This window comes from Toxorhynchites rutilus, chromosome 2 (assembly GCF_029784135.1).
Source record: "Toxorhynchites rutilus septentrionalis strain SRP chromosome 2, ASM2978413v1, whole genome shotgun sequence".
In the NCBI taxonomy this organism is placed as follows: domain Eukaryota; kingdom Metazoa; phylum Arthropoda; class Insecta; order Diptera; family Culicidae; genus Toxorhynchites; species Toxorhynchites rutilus.
Genome location: NC_073745.1, coordinates 121,942,274 through 121,948,421, shown reverse-complemented (window position 1 = coordinate 121,948,421; position 6,148 = coordinate 121,942,274).

The window sequence follows — 6,148 nt, the reverse complement described above, 5'->3', positions numbered from 1 at the left end:
CAGCAGTATTGTAGGAAATCCAGATTCACATAAATTCTACGCAAAAGACAACACTCGTAACTGCAAGTCGGAATTTATTTCAAACCTTGACCAAATTTGATCTTTGATATAAGGAAAATATGTTCCAAGTTTAACAAATGCTGTATGATTTCCTTTTTTATGGTCTACTCTACCGTTTCGTCATCTGTCATCATCATTCACTGACGAAAGTCTTTCAAACATTGCGAAGTTGTTCAAATGAACATTACATTTGAGGTTTGGAAATGTTTGCCGAGGATCGCAAATTGTAACGTCTTCAATAAAGTTTTTGTGGCAATTTTTGCTAATCATCAGTAAATGTACAATATTCCCTTGCACAATTCCCCACTTTTATTGACCAAGTTCCCCACTAGGGGGGAAGTCCCCACCGGTTGAAAATCACTGATTTAGGACAATCGGCAGTAGACCTTTCGCCATGTTTAAATAGGCCTACGGGAGTCACATTTTTAGTCCTTAATTACATCCCATAGCGCATTTACCGAATCCAAATAAACAAATTTACGTCCTCTGGATATATCAGGATTTCGTTCTAAAAATGCCACCAGGCAGGTAAGTTGCTGTTTGTTTATCTTTTCTTTCCTAAATAGCAAGATAAGATTCAAAATGTTAACAAAAACCCTAAATAAATACGAAATAAAACTTGCTCCAATCCGTGTGACCAGCTTTCTCCATCTGAAACACAAGTGACAAATATACTTGTTTTTCTACGTGATATAACAGTATCGTGGTATTCATAACACCGAGTTCATCAAAGTTGTCACGGCGGACGAACTCTTCCGGATTCTACACACACGGTGGCAGCCGTAATAACGTTGTTCACTTCGTTTTCACCGTGAAGTGACGTTTGTGATCAGGTCCAATGGTTTCGAACAGGGGTGATAATCATTCAGATAGTCAGCTGACTATCCTCAGTTGACTATCACCCTTATTTTTGTTTTCGAACGTTCGAAAGTAGCCCTCATTCGTATCCTCGGTCAGTCAAACGCTACTTTTGAGTAGCGAATCAGATGAAGCGTAGAAGGTAGAAATTCAATCGATGTTTACGTTTTTGTGGTTTATTCAGGCGATGTGGTATGTAAAAAATACTCAAATTGATTTTCTCAAATGTTTATTTTAATTAAAGTGGGAAATTTCTACATAAGTAGAAAAAAATAACACCATAATTCTTGTTAACGGCCGTATCTGCTTTCGTTCGAACACGTTCGAAGAAGGTATCATTGGTTTCGTTCGAATCTGGCTGAACGAATGCACATTCGAATGTAAACACTGATGGTGTTACCTGGGGTGACATTGCGCATTTCGAAACGAGTGATTTTTGTTCACTTCGACTTAGCTTTGTTTACGAACCCAAAAATTTTACATTTCTCTACGAGACAAATTTTGCTCTAAATCCAGTACACTGAAAATATTAACTTGAAAAAGATACATAATACTAAAACCAATTCGATTTGAGTTCGAATGATCTCGAAACGAGTTATTCGTTTCAAAATGCGCAATGCCACCCCTGATCATGTATGGAAAAGTGCATTCGCTCATTTCTCCAAACCTAATTATAAATCACTCTTGTATCTGCTTGGAATAATCATGGCGAAAAGAATGCAATAAGCAATCGTGAGATTGCACGATGAATCATTTTTCATTCTCTGACCATCTTTATTCGGGACTGAGAGTGAACATAACAAAACAAAGAGTGGAAAACAACATTCAATGAATGAATACTCCTTTGGAAGGATCGCACGAAACAAAATAACGAGTGAGTCAAAATAGACTGAATCTGCGCATATGTATGATTTCATTTTCCCTTGTACTCTTTTCCATATCAGCATTGAAGTGCACATGAATTTGCCTTCCCGCTCACCAATAACTTACGGTAATGTGGTCTTTTGCGTTGGCTTAGATCATTCCATATTAGAAACAAAAAATGCAATTGCAATAATGCACAGGAAACAACTCGATTTCAACTATCTACCTATATTTTACTGCCGCGATCGAGGCTCAATGATTGCTATTTGAGTGAAAAACGAATGATTTTACAGAGACACTCGCTGGCTCAAGCAAGTTTCCAATTTGATTCTATCACCATCTAACGTCATTGCGAGAGGCAAATGAGGGAATGCAAAATTCTCTGAGAATAGATGAGCGGAATCGAGATAGTATTTTTCTGTTAAACTCGAGAATAAACTTTGCAAAGAGGTGAATGTTTTCTGTCTCATATAAAGTGAGGCATAAACGGAGAATAGAAGGGTGAGTTTCATCTGTGAATGAGTGTTGTTGAACGAATTTCGATGCGATTTTGCCCATACCTGATCCTGATTTGTTTAGAATTTTCAAACCTATCTAGAGCAGTTGAATTGTCAAAATGCAGTAAACAATAAAGTCACTGTCCACAAAATCCTCTGAATGTCACCACCAGAACCTATGAAAAATGGACCTGAAAAGTTGGACGAATTGGTATGAAAATATGGAGAAATTTACGTTAGTGATACTAAAGCTGATGATCATAACGCGAAATCCAACAGTCACATAATTGGCGTTGTTTCCTATTACAGTAATCGTTCGCTAACTGGTCCTGGTTTAACTGGTCTGCTTTTTAACTGGGCGAACATTAACTGGTCCTTGGACCAGTTGAAAAGCAGAATTTCGTAAACAATCGACGCCATATTCAAATGGAAGATTCGCTGTGACATTCGAATGTAATTTGAAATGTTATGAAAATTGACATTATTTTCGCATGACAAAAACATTGATTAAATTACAGAAAAAATAATTCCATCGAATGAGAATTCAAACTTCAACTGGAATCCTTTTGTTTATCCAATTTCATGATCAACGCGAAACAAACAATTCATTGAAGTTCCCCTCGATTTTATTTGACGTTCAACATGCCGGATCAGTTAAAACGCGAGTTGACAATGTAATAATAAGTTTCAAACAAGGAAACGCTGTAGAAATTCGCCCAGTAGACCGATCCTTTTGAAAATTTTAGACAGTAAAATAAAAACTATTAAACAACTTTTGGCATTTTCTTTTTATTCATATTTCGAGCCCAAGCCCGTATGCTCGCACCTTTCTCTTTACCCCGTCCATAAGGTTCTGTACAACGTCAACAACTTTGACAACTTTTGGGTTCTTCCGGAGGGCCTGCTTCATAACCGCCCAACATTTCTCTATTGGGCGAAGCTCCGGCGCATTGGGCGGGTTCATTTCCTTTGGCACGAAGGTGACCCCGTTGGCTTCGTACCACTCCAACACGTCCTTTGAATAGTGGTACGAAGCGAGATCCGGCCAGAAGATGGTCGGGCCCTCGTGCTGCTTCAAAAGTGGTAGTAAGCGCTTCTGTAGGCACTCCTTAAGGTAAACCTGCCCGTTTACCGTGCCGGTCATCACGAAGGGGGCGCTCCGCTTTCCGCAAGAGCAGATCGCTTGCCACACCATGAACTTTTTGGCAAACTTGGATAGTTTCTGCTTGCGAATCTCCTCCGGAACGCTGAATTTGTCCTCTGCGGAGAAGAACAACAGGCCCGGCAGCTGACGAAAGTCCGATTTGACGTAGGTTTCGTCGTCCATTACCAGGCAATGCGGTTTCGTCAGCATTTCGGTGTACAGCTTCCGGGCTCGCGTCTTCCCCACCATGTTTTGCCTTTCGTCGCGCTTAGGAGCCGTCTGAACCTTGTATGTACGTAGGCCCTACCGCTGCTTGGTCCGCTGGACGAATGAACTTGACAAATTCAGCTTATTGGCGACATCCCGAACCGAACTTCTCGGATCACGTCTAAACTGCTTAACTACGCGCTTGTGATCTTTTTCACTGACGGAGCATCCATTTTTGCCGTTCTTCACCTTCCGGTCGATGGTTAGGTTCTCGAAGTATCGTTTTAGTACTCTGCTGACCGTGGATTGGACGATTTCCAGCATCTTAACGATGTCCCGATGTGACAACTCCGGATTCTCGAAATGAGTGCACAGGATTAATTCACGACGCTCTTTTTCGTTCGACGACATTTTTTCCAAATTTACGAAAAATTGACAGTGAAGCATGGCCAACGTGAACTATACACTCTTATCTGATTATAAGCGAAAGCTGAAGATATAATTCCTAAAAATTAAATTTCTACATTCAATTTCCGTGATGCAATTTGATGTGACACACCCTTTATCATTGCAAAGCATTCACAAGATACTGTTTTTAAATTCTTCTCCAGTTTTTTTTCCCATAATTATGATATCCGTCTAAAGAAAATCTGAATCACTTTCCGCTTTTATCAAATTCCTTGAAAGCCATCAGATGTTTGCTATGAGGATTATGCTTCTGACCGACGCTGCTGATCTGTTTCTGTTTAAATAATTAAATCAAACCACATGTCCCTTATGTCAAATTGGAAGAATGGGAAGGAAAAGAGGATTAAACTTCAGAATCCCATATGGGAGTGGCTCAGATTATACTGATTGTGAGGTGGATAAATTCGGGTTTGTTCTGAGATATGGAAGATAATATTATTCATCAAAATTGTAGAAACGGCTCATAAATAATGATTCTAAATATTTCTCACTATTCAAACGAGTAAGACAGAGCTAAGTACAAGAGTATGCGAGATTTTGATTATTAAACATAATAGTCATGTTTTATCTCTAGTTCAACAACTACATTATTCCCGAGCAACCAAGTTTCCTCCTCATTTTTGAGCCGGCATTTGATTCAGCAAACTAATCATCGAGGTATAATCGCAAGCTTGACATTGTGAAATATGCGATTAATCAAATGGAATATTATCTCATATGCTGTATTAATTTTACCTACATAATGTTCAAACGTCCGAAATTATGCAACCGACACAACGTTCAAACACCCGACATTATGCAACCAAAATGTCTCCTATAAACGGGAATGAACACTTTCAATTCACGGAGTTCATTTTTACACGCAACTGTCCGTGACAATGATGATAGACACAAAAAGATTAAGTGAAATGTAATTAACGTGAAAGCGTGCGTGGCAGTGATGTTCGTGATCAGGCCCAAAAATCTCACCTGGAAGCAAGCACGTGATGCTGTCAAGAGGAAGTCACCCAATATTAACGGCAACAACTTTCTCCGAAGAATGCAGATTCAGGACTATGAGATCGATGAATTGAAAAGCTCGTTGAGGGATCTGCAGCAAAAACTCAATAGCACCTTTAAGGCAAAGTAAAAAGCTGAAAACGAAAGAGAACGATTGCGGGTGTACATCCTAAAAGCAGAACGATGAATAGACTCTCAAAACCAGGAAATACAGCAGTTTCAAGAACAGTGGAAGTACACGAAATCAGATTGGGTGACGACCCTATGAAAAAATTGACAATGCAAATTTCCGCTGATAATAGCGAGACCCGAAATTCCAAACGAAGTGGTTTCACACGCTCGAGTGCTTGGGTCAGCGATTAAGACCCTCCTCGATGCAATAAAATGCGCCACAATGTAGGGAACATTACGAGTTCCAAGAAAACGCGACAATTAAAAACAAGTATAATGTTCGGCAGCGATAAGATCGAGAATACCATATCGATGCACGACGTCGCATCATATTCCATAGACGGGGCATTCATCGTGGCGATGGTGATCGCCATCATTTACTACCATTGGAGGAGAAACACGAAACGACTGCGCGAACTGGAAGGGGCGCAGCGGAGGATCCGACTCGATAGTGTGAATGCTGTATAATCAAAATAATGCGAACGCTGTATAATCAAACGCACATTTTGTGCTGACATGGAGAAACAAGAAACACCCAAGTGACCTAAGCAATGTAAAATTTAAGGAAATACAGTTCAGTCTAAAACCGACCGTGAAGGAGTTAGTACTTAGTCCGAAAGCCGTGTTGGGCCACTATGGCCCAATACTAACATCTTAATTTTAACGAACAACATTTGGAGACCCCGACGTGATCGCACTTCGAGCGATCACGGACTCGCGAAAGTAATCGATTCTGATAAGTGAAGTGACATTCTCTCCGCGCGCGAAAAAGTGATGCCATTGCATGGCTGTATAATCGGAAAGTGAAGTGACATTGTCTCAGCGCACGGAAGATGTTGCGCCATTAAGTGGCTGAAACCAAGAAAATGAATCTCCCATT